Raw genomic sequence first — 14,099 nt, forward strand, 5'->3', positions numbered from 1 at the left:
ATGACATCAAAGAACGTCCCTAAACTAGCGTTGAGTCATTAAGGGAAGAAACGATTCGAAGGAGGCTTTTTCGTGCTGGATTGAAGACCGGAAATCAAGCCTGTATCGTTCTCTAATTTGAAAATAAATAGTAGAAGATTGTGTTTAGCAATACATTTGGAATAAAATTATATAAAACGTAACGGGTTTCAGCATTTTTTGGAGTAAATTTATGACTTCAAATCCTACATTTTTCAATTTTGGCCACTAATGTATATACAGTGTGTAACCAGTGCAGGAAAAATGTAGGTCTTTCAATCCAGCAAAGGTCTCAACTTGTTAGAAATGTTATTATTAAAGGGGATAAATGGAAAAGATGGGAAGGGAAGGGGATTGGACAATAGGGAAAAAGAAGGGGGAATGGGATTTTATACGAGACCCGTGCAATGGAGTCTCCATCCCTAATATGATAAACATAAAGCATGGGGAACACATGGTGTTCAAACTAAAAACGTGGGGCTTTGTATGAGGTGTGGCCAGTGTACACATAATGATATAATGGTAATACATATACAACTGCTGGAAAGCATAAAGAGGCATATGATTAATCATCACGTGTTTATTAACAAGTTCTATAGCACTTATACATCAGTAATATGGGTCTACAGTGATTCAAAGGGGATGTACACAATATACAGAAAAATACAATGATAAAAGCATAATAAATGATAAAAACATATACAGAATAGACCAACAAACATAGGTTAGAATTGTAAATGGTGGTTGCATGAATGTTAAAAAATGGCAAAAAGTTCAATGGCCTCTTAGGCTCTACGCGTTTCGTGAAAGGAATTTCATTTCATCAGGAGATGGCACATTTTGGTTTCTAGAGAATATATGGCATAACTAATATTGCATCCAATCAGGGGTTACAATCAGAGGTTGGATGTAAACTATGAAAAATGACTTACAGGAAAATATAGGAACTAACAAAGGGGCTGTTGGCCACCCAGAAATACGTCCATGAAGGGAACTGAGGGGGGGGGGGACTCGGCACAGGGCCAACGCACAAGGTCCATAGGCAATGTATAAGAATCCATAAGGTCAGATAGGGCTGTATTAAGATCTGATAAAAGAGGTAAGTCATAATAAAGGTAGTATTAGGATATAATGCTGATACTAAACCCAAGACCAAAAGTGATGTAGGATGAAGAGAACCCGAAACCAGGGGTACAAAAACCGGGAGGGAGAATCAAAATCTGTGTAGCAGAGTGTCAGAGTGGTTCAGTTTTAAGAAAATGAACCGTGGAAATTACTACACCCGAAATGGGTAAATCTTGGTGTGTCAAAAGTCTGGACTGTAAGACCTACAGCAAAAGGAAGTGTGGGAGTGGAAGAAACGAATAGCAAAATAGGGGCAGTGTGAAAGTGGGTATTGTGACTCCCACGTTTTTAGTTTGAACACCATGTGTTCCCCATGCTTATTGTTAGAAATGTTGGTGTTCTGAGAGTAGGAAGACCCAAATTGAATTTAAATTTAGAGAAATAGCATCTAAAATATAGACTTTATTAGGTACACCTTGCTAGTACCCGGTTGGACCCCCTTTTTGCCTTCATTCTTTGTGGCATAGATTCAACAAGGTGTTGGAAACATTCCTCAGAGATCTTGGTCCATAGTGACCTGATAGCATCGCGCAGCTGCTGCAGATTTGTTGGCTGCACATCCTTGATGCCAATCTTCCATTCCACCACATCCCAAAGGTGCTCTATTGAGTGAGGGAGCAAGCGCTCTGGTACAGGCTGAAACGCATCGTGCCATTTGTTCTTCTCTGGTGACGTCACGCAGCGTGCGCTGCGTTCCAGCGTGGTTCTTGAAGCGCCCAGCCTTACTTGGTACCCGGAAGACCGGAGGATCCTCTACCTGGCGTCTGACCATCTATCCGAAAAGCACCTAGCATTCCACCCTGCGGGACCTCGGGGGCTACAGCTACTCTTTTCCACCTACCACCGGAGATTCCAAGCCTTGATTACTCTCTATCTAGTGAGTTGCTTTTATTATGATGTCCATTTTTACAATAAATTGCTGCACTTAGAGGCACTCTGTGTCTCTCTCTTTTTTTCCAAAGGTGCTCTATTGGATGAGATGTGGTGAGTGTGGAGGCCATTGGAGGACAGTGACCTCATTGTTATGTTGAAGAAACCAGTGGTGAGATGATTGGAGTGACATGGTGCATTATCCTGCTGGAAGAAGCCATCAGAAGATGGGTGCACTGTAGTCATAAAGGGATGGACATGGTCAGCAACCATACACAGGAAGGCCGTGGTGTTTAATTGATGCTCAATTGGTACTAAGGGGCCCAAAGTGTGGAATATCTCCCACACCATTATACCACCACCACCAGCCTGAACCGTTAATACAAGGCAGGATGGATCCATGCTTTCATGTTTTTTACACCAAATTCTGACCCTACCATCTGAATATCGCAGCTGAAATCGTGACTCATCAGACCAGGCAACGTTTTCCCAATCTTCTATTGGCCATAAACAAAATTCCCCTTGGGATGGGACTTTGAGGGCGCTAAGTACTAAATAATGTGAAAAAAAACAACTTTTATTCACATTATTTAGTACTTAGTGCCTTCAAAGTCCCATCCCAAGGGGAATTTTGTTTATGACTTATCTATTAGAGATGTGGCACATCTAGGGAGGTACCTCGCTGACTTTCTCTCCCAATCTTCTGTTGTCCAATCTTGGTGATCCTGTGCGAATTGTAGCCTCAGTTTCCTGTTCTTAGCTGACAGGAGTGGCACCCGGTGTGGTCTTCTGCTGCTGTAGACCATCTGCTTTAAGGTTCGATGTGTTGTGCGTTCAGAGACCTTCTGACATCAACAAGGCATTTTCCTCCACACAACTGCCGCTCACTGGATATTTTCTCTTTTTCTGACCATTTTCTGTAAACCCGAGAGATGGTTGTGCGGGAAAATCCCAGTAGATCAGCAGTTTCTGAAATACTCAGAGCTGCCCCTCTGGCACCAACAGCCATGCCATGTTCAAAGTCACTTATTTCCCCTTTCTTCCCCATTTTGATGCTCGGTTTGATCTTCAGCAAGTCATCTTCACCACGTCTAGATGGCTAGATGCATTGAGTTGCAGCCATGTGATTGGCTGATTAGCAATTTGTGTTACTAAGCAATTGAACAGGTGTACCTAAAGAAGTGGCCTGTGAGTGTAAATATATTTAAACAATCCAGGGTCACTTTACAGTACATTGTCAATCACATATAGTGGACGATCTGCAGCAGTCACATGTGAAAGCATCCAGCAGCACATATAGCAAGCCATCTTCCCTAATTGTCTCTCTCCACCTGGGGTCATTCATTAGTACTCACTCAGAGGTTCTGGTTCGATTAAGGCTGTTTGTGTACACTCACTGTTCCTTGCAGATAGTCCCACTGAGATAGGATCACTGCAGACACCTCTAGCCAGTGGTGTATTTTGGTTTTGAGCTGCCCTAGGCAAGACTAAAATTGGGTGCCCCCTCCTCCTCCTTTGTAAATTTGCCCCACCCCTTCCTATTTAACCGATGTGACTCCCTCCAAAATTGAAGGACTACAAGTCCCACCAACATCCCCTGAGATCTCATGAGAGGGGAGGTGAGAGGGGGTGGGGGAGAGAGAGGGGGGTGGGTAAGGGAGGGTGAGGGAGGATGAGAGAGGGAGAAGCTGGTGGGAGAGAGAGAGGGTGTTGGGAGAGAGAGATAGAGAGAGAGTTGGGAGATAGAGAGAGAGAGTTGGGAGATAGAGAGAGAGAGAGTGTTGGGGGGGAGAGAGAGGGTGTTCGGAGAGAGAGAGAAAGAGAGAGAGGGGGTGGGTGTGAGACTGAGAGAGAGAGGGGGTGAGAAAGAGGGGGGAGAGAGAGAGAGGAGGGGGATTAGAGAGAGAGGGGGTAAGAGAGAGAGAGGGGGATGAGAGAGAGAGGGGGGATGAGAGAGAGGGGGGGGAGAGAGAGGAGGGGGATGAGAGAGAGGGAGGGGATGAGAGAGGGGGTAATGAGAGAGAGGGGGATAAGAGGGAAGTGAGAGAGAGAGATGGGGAGATGAGAGAGAGGGGGTGGAAGAGAGAGAGAGAGGGGGGGTGGAAAAGAGAGAGAGAGGAGGGGATGAGCGAAGGAGAGAGGTTGGGATGAGAGAGAGAGAGAAGGGGAGGAGGGGATGAGAGAGAGAGAGACAGAGGAGGGTGAGAGAGGGAGGGGGGTAAGAGGGAGAGGGGGTGAGAGAGAGAGAGAGGGAGGGGTGTGAGAGAGAGGGAGCGGGGTAGGGAGAGAGCGCGAGAGGTGAGAGAAAGAGAGGGGGAGAGAGAGGGGGTGGGGAAGAGAGAGAGGGGGTGGTGGGAGAGAAAGAGAAAGGGGGTGGGAGAGAGAGGAATAGGAGTTGGTAGAGAGAGGGAGAGGGGGGTGAGAGGGAGGGGGGGTGGGAGGTGTGACGTCACTGGTTGTTAGGGAGGGGGTGAGAGAGAGAGAGAGGGAGGGGTGTGAGAGAGAGGGAGCGGGTAGGGAGAGAGAGAGCGCGAGAGGGGAGAGAAAGAGAGGGGGAGAGAGAGGGGGTGGGGAAGAGAGAGAGGGGGTGGTGGGAGAGAGAGAGAAAGGGGGTGGGAGAGAGAGGAATAGGAGTTGGTAGAGAGAGGGAGAGGGGGGTGAGAGGGAGGGGGGGTGGGAGGTGTGACGTCACTGGTTGTTAGACACCAGGCGGCTCTAGCAACCGATGGCTAATAGAGTCTTAGATGGAGGCGGGAGTGGCTATTTTGCTGCCCCCCTGCAAAGTGCTGCCCTAGGCCTGGGCCTTGTTGGCCTAGGCCAAAATACAGCACTGCCTCTAGCTGGGTAAACCTCTCCAACATCCTCCAATACAGGGAATGCTTGACCTGGTCTAAAAGGCCATAGCCTCCACCACCATGTAGGTCAGCAAGTCTACAGCCCGCTCTTCTGGGTGCAGGTCTACCTCTCCCTGTCCAGGGCCTCCACTTGCTGACTACATCTGCCCAGTGGTGGGGTCTCTGGTACCCATGCCCCAACTACACTATGGCTCCTCCCAACCCGGCTTATATGTGGGCACTGACTCACCCATTATATCACTACAGGAGGGCTCTAGCTAAAAGAGACCTAGCACCTGATGACACAATTCTCTGTAACCAGACACTATTCTGGAACAGAGCCGCCTGGTGGCAGACTAGCTAACTGCACTTGCTTAAGGCATTTCCTGAATGTCTGATATTGGAGAAATATTGTCACTTCTTGTCTGTACAAGCATTTTCAGAGGATAGGAAAGTGAGGGAAGATACAGAGTCTATAAAGGAGCCCTAAATAGCAGTAAAACCCCAGCAGAGCACCCCAAAACTGAATAGCAAAACTGAGTGGCAAATGGGGTGTTGCTCTTAAAAAAAAATCTTCATCTTTTTTTCAGGAACCACAGAACACAACTGCTGATAAGATCAGTTGACGCGTTTCAGCCTATAGGGCCTTAATCATAACATATTATGACTAAGGCCTTGTGTTCTGTGATTCCTGAATAAAGATGAAGATTTTTTAAGAGCAACTACCGGTGTGCGGATCATCTTTCTACATATGTACTCAGTTAAACGGATGTGGATCGGGCACCCAGGAGCTCGTTTTATGGTGAGCTGTATGGGTAGTAGCACTGCTCCTTCTGTTTGCAAATGGGGTGTTGTCCTGAGCATTCACAGCTCTGCAACACTATCTCCCATTAAGAGCTGTGTGTCTCGTTACATCCAGCCCAGGCAGTAACTCTCTTGTGCCACGGCAAAATACCTGGGGGGGTAACTAAATTTAGGCCAATTTTTTTTAATATAATGTAAAAGTGGATGTTACACTGAGTAAATAGATACCTAACATGTCACGCTTTAAAGTTGCGCACACTCGTAGAAAATGGTGCCAAACTACGGTACTTAAAAATCTCCATAGGCGACGATTTTAAAAGGGGCCAAATGATAGCTACAGCCCGGTCGGCTTATTCTGGGAGGGCGTACAAGGATGTCCTCCCAAAATCGCGCTTCCCGCACGCCCCCTGGAGCGTGTACATGGAAGTGTCGGTGCTTGCCATGTCCACGGGACCCGGCGCATCACGGGTCATGATAAAGGGCCAATGACAGCGGCCCTTTACCATGTGATTACTCCGTCCGATGACGGAGCGATCAGTTGTCAACATACCGGCACATGTCCGGTTCAGTTCTCTCCTTGCACACTGTACACAGCGATCGGAAATCGTGCGAGGAGTGGAGAGACCGCAGCACTGCTCACACCTGCCTCCTCCATGCCTCAATCATGCTTCAGTTCTGCCTCAATCATGCCTGTCAAGTTGAGTATCAACATGACTATCAAATTGAGGTCAGGACTCTTTGCAGGCCAGTCAAGTTCCTCCACCTCAAACTCGCTCATCCATGTCTTTATGGACCTTGCTTTGTGCACTGGTGCGCAGTCATGTTGGAACAGGAAGGGGCCATTCCCAAACTGTTCTTCCAGAAGCACATTTGTGAGGTCAGGCACTGATGTTGGACGAGAAGGCCTGGCTCTAACTCATCTCAAAGGTGTTCTATCGGGTTCAAGTCAGTCAAGTTCCTCCACCTCAAACTCGCTCATCCATGTCTTTATGGACCTTGCTTTGTGCACTGGGGTGCAGTCATGTTGGAACAGGAAGGGGCCATCCCCAAACTGTTCCCACAATTTTGGGAGCATGAAATTGTCCAAAATGTCTTGGTATGCTGACGCCTTAAGAGTTCCCTTCACTGGAACTAAGGGGCCAAGCCCAACCCCTAAAAAACAACCCCACACCATAATTCCCCCTCCACCAAATGATTTAGACCAGTGCACAAAGCAAGATCCATAAAAACATGGATCTTCACGTTTGGGGTGGAGGAACTTGGCTGGCCTGCCCTCAACACGATAGAACACCTTTGGGATGCCAGGCCTTCTTGTCCACATCAGTGCCTGCCCTCACAAATGCGCTTCTGGAAGAATGGCCAAACATTCCCATAGACACATTCCTAAACCTTGTGGACAGCCTTCCCAGAAGAGTTGAAGCTGTTATAGCTGCAAAGGGTGGGCCAACTCAATATTGAACCCTACGGACTAAGACTGGGATGCCATTAAAGTTCATGTGCATGTAAATGCAGGTGTCCCAATACTTTTGGCAATATAGTGTAAACACCATGGACCATCTCCTGTAATAAACAACCTTTTGGCCACATTTCAAACCATGGTTATCAGTACACTAGTAGAACACAGGCTGGTTTTATTGCCCTGTCGTAAAAGTAGTTTGACCTACAGAAAGCAAAACACACATTCCTTACCTGAAGAGTCAAAACATAAATGTTTCATACTCCAGAACCCATAAAATTATATCAAGAACAAGGAGATATTCTCGTGTGTCCATTAATTAGCATCAATTGGAGACCAACACAACCATCAATGATGTCAGTGGAAGGAATAGTGCCCCATCATTGGTGTCAGTGGAAGGAATAGTGCCCCATCATTGGTGTCAGTGGAAGAAATAGTGCCCCATAATTGGTTTCAGTGAGAGGAATAGTGCCCCATCATTAGTGTCAGTGGAAGGAATAGTGCCCCATCATTGGTGTCAGTAGAATATTGCCTCACTGTTGGTGTCAGTGGGAATAACAATGCCCCATTGCTAATGTCAGTGGAAGGAATAGTGTCCATCGTTGGTGTCAGTGGAAGGAATAGTCCCCCATCACTGGTGTCACTGGGAGGAATAGTCCCCCATCATTGGTGTCAGTGAAAGGAATAGTACCCCATCATTGGTGTCGGTTGAAGGAATAGTGCCCCATCATTGGTGTCAGTGGAAGGAATAGTCCCCCATCATTGGTGTCAGTGGGAGGAATAGTCCCCCATCATTGGTGTCAGTGGGAGGAATAGTCCCCCATCATTGGTGTCAGTGGGAGGAATAGTGCCCCATCATTGGTATCAGTGGGAGGAATAGTGTCCCATCATTGGTGTCAGTGGAAGGAATGGTGTCCCATCATTGGTGTCAGTGGAAGGGATGGTGTCCCATCATTTGTGTCAGTGGGAGGAATGTTAAAGCACCCCCATCCCTCTGTGCAGAAGTAAGTCGCTCATGTAATGGTGTCGAGCGTTCGGACACCATCTTGTCCTCTCGGCATCCATTTTGTTTAGTGACCCAGGCTCCTTGAGCGAAAGTAGCCCCCCCCCCCACCTTTCGCTAATCAGTGGAACCAAAAGGCACTCATTCACCCCCACCCCACCTCAATTAGTGTCACTGAATGCCAGGTTCCTGCACAGCTGACACTTTTCACACCTTTAATATACACAAGCAGACTGACCTCCCAGACATTCCGTCTCCTCTCCCATGGAGTTAATTGGTAATCTGAACACAGCATATGGCTCCTAGGTCTAGGACACAGCTAACCCCAAACTTCATAATTTCATACCCAAGCAAGATATGTCTCTAGAAAGTAGATATTTGGGTGCCCCATAAAATACCAATCAAATTAATATCAAACATGAACCCCCTCATGCCTAGTAAAGACAAGCTAGCGATCAGATGCCTTACCGAGCAGAGGTGATTCCGAAATAACCCATATTTAGTGTCTAAAGATAGAACATTCAAAACCGGACCATAAAAATATTGGTTTCAAGCATGTAACCATTTCATAACTCAAGAGATGAGTGCTTTTATTAATCTGTCAAACGGGGAGGTCCCTTAGCAGTTTATAAGACTCAGAGCCTATTGGCTAAGTACTTCTGGTGACACCCCCTGGAGGGTCAGAGAAAAGGACAGGAACTGATAGAGAGCTCAGTTCTCATCCTAACATCGAGGCCATAACATCGCTCAAGGGGAACAAAATATCACATGTTCAGCTTCTGAAACTAAGGTAATACGAGGACCGTTTAATGCAAGTATTTTCATCCTTTCTCTTCATATTTCTCAATTGCTGTATTGTGTCTCCATTTCTTTGTAACCCATTTTTCTTATTTGCACCAATTTTAACCTTTCTTATAATTAAACCTTATTTTGAAAAGTGTTAACTTTGTCTCTAAGCTTTTAAACGCAAACTGACCCAAACGAACCTGCCTCCTGAAGTGCGCTACTGTGTGTTAAAGACGGTTATTCTAAAGTTATAATTGATATTTGCACTGTTTAGGCTAACCTATCTGAAACATTCTGGTCAGGTGACAGTGTGTGTTACAGACGGTTATTCTAAAGTCATAATTGATATTTGTAAAATCACGAGCGTCCTCTCGGCTCATTATAACGTAGAGGTGGTGGCAGAGAAAGGGTTAATCGTTTAATTAACCCGGTGACAATCGCTCTCAGTCTGCTGGCATCTAGATTGTGGGCCCGCAAGCTGGACAATCTGTGTGCTGGGTGCAGCTGAGAGTGGCATTGTTACATAAGTGACGGCAGGGTGTGAGATTGCTTGGTCTTTGGTCACGAGGTGGATGAGAAGGCCAGGGGTCTGATACCCGCCACCGTCACAGCTCACATATGTAAACAGTATTTGCACCACATGTGAGATATCGCAGCAATCATTGGAGTGAGAGCAATAATACGAGCCCAAGACCTTCTCTGTAAACCTTAACTGGTAACCTGTAAAGGCCATATAAGCATCGCCTATGGAGATTTTTAAGTACTGTAGTTTGTCGCCATTCCACGAGCGTGTGCAGTTTTAAAGCGTGAAATGTTAGGTATCAATTTACTCGGCGTAACATCATCTTTCACATTATACAAAAAAAATTGGGGTAAATTTTGGGTTTTGTTTTTATTTTTAATTCATTAACCGCTTCCATATTGGGCATTTCACCCCCTTCCTACCCAGGTCAATTCTCAGCTTTCAGCGCTGTCACACATTTGAATGACAATTGCGCGGTCATGCAACACTGTACCCATAAGACATTTTTACAATTTTTCTCACACAAATACAGATTTCTTTTGGTGGTATTTAATGACCGCTGGCTTTTTAATTTTTTGCTAAGAAAATGAAAAAAAAAAAAGACCGAAAATTTTGAAAAGTTTTTCTTAGTTTCTTTAAGAAAATCTTGTAAAAAAGTAATTTTTCTCCTTCACTGATGTACGCTAATGAGACGGCACTGAAGGGCACTGGTTAAGTGACTCTGATGAGGAGGCACTGATTTGCCGCACTGATAGGTGGCACTGATGGGCATTAATAGGTGGCACTGATGGGCACTGACAGGTGGCACTGATGGGCACTGATAGGTGACACTGATGAGGAGGCACTAATATGCCGCACTGATATGAGGCACTGATGGGCGGCACTGATGTGCACTGATAGGTGGCACTGATGAGGAGGCACTAATATGCTGCACTGATATGAGGCACTGATGGGCGGCACTGATAGGTGACACTGATGGGCGGCACTGATAGGCAGCACTGATGGGCACTGATAGGTGGCACTGATGGGCGCTGATAGGTGGCACTGATAGATGGCACTGATAGGTGGCACTGATGGGCACTGATACGTGGCACTGATAGACACTGATAGGGGGCATTAATATGCCGCACTGATAGGAGGCACTGATAGGTGCCACTGATGGGCTCTGATAGGTGGCACTGATGGGCACTAATAGGTGTCACTGATGGACATTAAAAGCCAGCACTGATTGGTGTCACTGATGGGCACAGACTAGCATCACTGCTGGGGCTGCACTGATGATCAGTGCCCTGATTACCTGTACCGGTCTCCCCTGCAAGGAAATGCTGCTGATCGGCTCTCCTCTCCTCACACTCTGTCAGTGTGAGGCGAGGAGAGCCGATAAATGGCATTTCCGTGTTCACATGTGATCGGCTGTGATTGAACACAGCTAATCACATGGGTAAAGAGCAGCCTCATCCGCTCTTTACCGAGATCAGGGTTGCGCCGTGTCCTAGGGACATGGCGCGCCTGCGATTTCCACGTCCAAGAGCGGTGACACTGGGGCAACGTCATGTGACGTCATCCCAGAACTAGAGGAGATCCCGCCCGCTGTCATGTTACTATACCGCGGGCGGAAGGAGGATAAAGTGTATTTTTAAAAAAAATATTGCGTTTGCAAAATCGCTGCCCAAATACTGTGTGACATAAAAAATTGCAACAATCGCCATTTTATTCCCTAGGGTCTCTGCTAAAAAATAAAATGTATAAAGTTTAAGGGTTACAAGTAATTTTCTAGCAAACAAAATACTGATTGAAACTTGTAAACAAAAAGTGCCAGAAAAAACCTGGTCTTCAAGTGGGACATAGAAAACCTTATCTGAGGGAGTAGCTGTAATGTGATCGTAAACATTGTGACCTCCCATTGGCCACTTTATCTGAGGGAGTAGCCATTATGTGATTATAAACATTGTGACCTCCCATTGGCCACTCCTCAGATCTTGATGATCCTCAAATGAATTGGTCAGGTCATTTCTGTCCACCCCCTCTTCAGGGAGCAGATAAGAGCTCTCTATGACCATCAAACAAAGATCATCAGCCAGGAGTTATTCTACGGGAGCCAACACTCTGATCCACATCTTATGCCCACTGACTGGACTTTGTTGGAACTCAAAGAACCCAGGAAATTGGTAAGTACTTTAATTTTTGATCCCTTTTTGTTTTTCTGTTGCATTATTGTCTCTTTTATTTTTTAATACCTTTTATTTTCTGTAAATCTTCTATTTGCACCATTTCTCATTTTCTCAACCAGTAGACGTATCCGTACATCACTGGATTTCAAGCAGTTATAACGGGAGTCACCTGAGTACCGTTTTTTAGAGCCAACGGCAATCCTAAAAAAACGGGAGGGGATGTTGCCCCCCTTTCCCATCGCTCTCTTGGACTCTCCTGTCCAACCGGGTTAGCTTTGATCGGCTCTCCACTACAGTAACCCAGAAGCGATGACCGGACATCACTTCCGGTGTACCTGCATGCCAACGGCGCCATTTTTAAAAAATCGAAAGCTTATAAAGAGAAAACGATCTTGGTGTTTTGAATGCTTTTAAGGGCAGTAGAGGGATTTGGGGGACCCCAGATCCCTCCATAAAGAGTACCATTCACATGCCTATTGCTGTCACAAGGATGTTTACATTTCTTGTGACAGCAATTATTATTATTATACAGGATTTATATAGCGCCAACAGTTTGGGCAGCGTTTTTTAATGTAGAGAGGGGACAGTGCGCTTACAATACTGTTCAGGGGTGGTCTAAGACATTGTGCTGCCTGGGTCTAAGAATGAAAAAAGAGGAAGTGACGGCGCGGGCACCTCATTCCCTGCTAAACAGCTTCTGGGCATGGCCAGAAGCTGTGGAGGGATGACACGCTCCCGCCGTCACTTCCTCTTTGCATTGATTCCTGGAGCTGAACGTCATCGCTCCCAGGAATCAATGCGCCTGCACTGCCCTGCTCGTCACTTCCGGTGTGGCGCCTCATTCCCTGCTAAACAGCTTCTGGGCATGCCCAGAAGCTGTGGAGGGATGACGCGCCCGCACCAGAAGTGACGAGCGGGACCGGTGCAGACGCATTCTGGGAGAAGAGGACACGGAAGAGGACGCAGAAGAGGACGCGCTGGCTTCAACTGCCCACACCTGAGATAGCAGCGCTGGAGAAATTTTCAAGGTAAGTATTTCTTCTAAAAGGTAAGTGCGACCCGAGACAGTACAGACGCTATCCATTGTGGAATGTACTAGCCCTGCCTGTCCCGGGGGTATTTTTAGCAAAATTTCACCCCCCGTGGCCGGAACTCCTCTTTAAAGTGCATTTTTTTCCAAAAAATTGTGTTTAAAAATCCACGGCGCAAATACTGTGTGATATTAAAAAATTGCAAACTACCGCTATTATATTCTCCAAGGCTTCTGCTAAAAAATAATATATAATGTTTGGGGTTCTAGGTAATTTTCTAGCAAAAAAAAACATAGATTTTTTTTACATATATATGAGAAGTGTCAGAATTGAACCAGTAGGCAAGTGGTCAATGGCATCCAAAAGGCAATGGGATTCTGACGCAATTGTCGCGCCTTTAGAAATCAGGTGCAGCTTGTTGCCCGACAAGGAGCACGAGCTTCGATTCGGGCAACAAATGTACATAGGACAGCCCATTCAGGTGAACAGGCTGGCCCCTATAAGACACGCAGAATCGCGTGAAAATCGCGCCGCCAAAATTGCGTGATGGGAAGGAACCCTTATGAATGGCACCTCATTGTCACGTATTCATGACAGCGCTGAGCGAGTCAACACATATTGATAGTGGCATGGCACCACATTTTTCACATGATCAATAGAAAAATTCCCTTAGGGAGTGGGACTTTAAAAGCAATGACCAGGACTTGAGTATTTCATGGTTGACGTATATATGGTTGACGTAATTTCCGGTTACGGATGAAACGGAACGTCACTTCCGGTCAGGCACTTCCTGGTCGTGGAATGCACGCCAAGTGCTGCCTACACGAGGCATTTTGTACATGCGCTTTTACTATTTCTGTTTGTAAGTATGTTTTTGGCTTGTGAAGCGATTAAATTAGTTTAAACATACTTCACTATGTATGGCCTTTCCTTATTTTAATGGTGGATACGAAAGTGGATCTTTACCTATCCTATCCAAGGCTATATGGAGAAACATCTCTGAGATCCTGGCAAAGAGGGCTAATGTGCAATACAATTTCAAGGCATAAAAATTCTGGCGATTTGGTGAGTGGGGAACCGAGAGGGGTCACCTATCACTTTGGAGCACCTTGTATAAACCTTAGCACCTGAGCACTTTTTTTGGATCATGATCAAGGACTGTTTTATTCATATTTATTCATATTGTAGTTCACCCTAACGAACTTTGTTTAATTATCAGCACCTGAGCACTTTAATTGGATTACGATTAAGGACTTTTTTTCATTCGTAATTTTATTTATATATTATTGATTTTATTTATTTCATATTGTCACCAATGCTAGCGCTGCTTAATTTTGGTTTTTAAAATTTCATGAGTATAAACTATTTATTTAACATATATGATACAAAATGTGATTCACAAAGAAGATGAAAAAAATAAATCATGACATTAAAAAGGTGGCCATAAATTACGTCTCGTGTACTAGGAATGACTGAGA

The 14,099-nt window shown here is 45.7% G+C and overlaps 2 protein-coding genes across 2 annotated transcripts in view; both read left to right on the forward strand.

The window, feature by feature from the left end:
- The window catches only part of LOC309564402 (uncharacterized protein), an 880,901-nt gene that overhangs the window by 82,889 nt on the left and 783,913 nt on the right, over positions 1–14,099 (forward strand).
- Positions 1–14,099, forward strand: part of LOC309563409 (uncharacterized protein) — a gene marked incomplete at both ends in the record, with an annotated part of 30,473 nt that overhangs the window by 3,951 nt on the left and 12,423 nt on the right. The gene's annotated exons all lie outside the window — the stretch shown is intronic.

Source organism: Pelophylax lessonae, assembly GCF_965119305.1.
Source record: "Pelophylax lessonae genome assembly, chromosome: 9".
Lineage (NCBI taxonomy): Eukaryota > Metazoa > Chordata > Amphibia > Anura > Ranidae > Pelophylax > Pelophylax lessonae.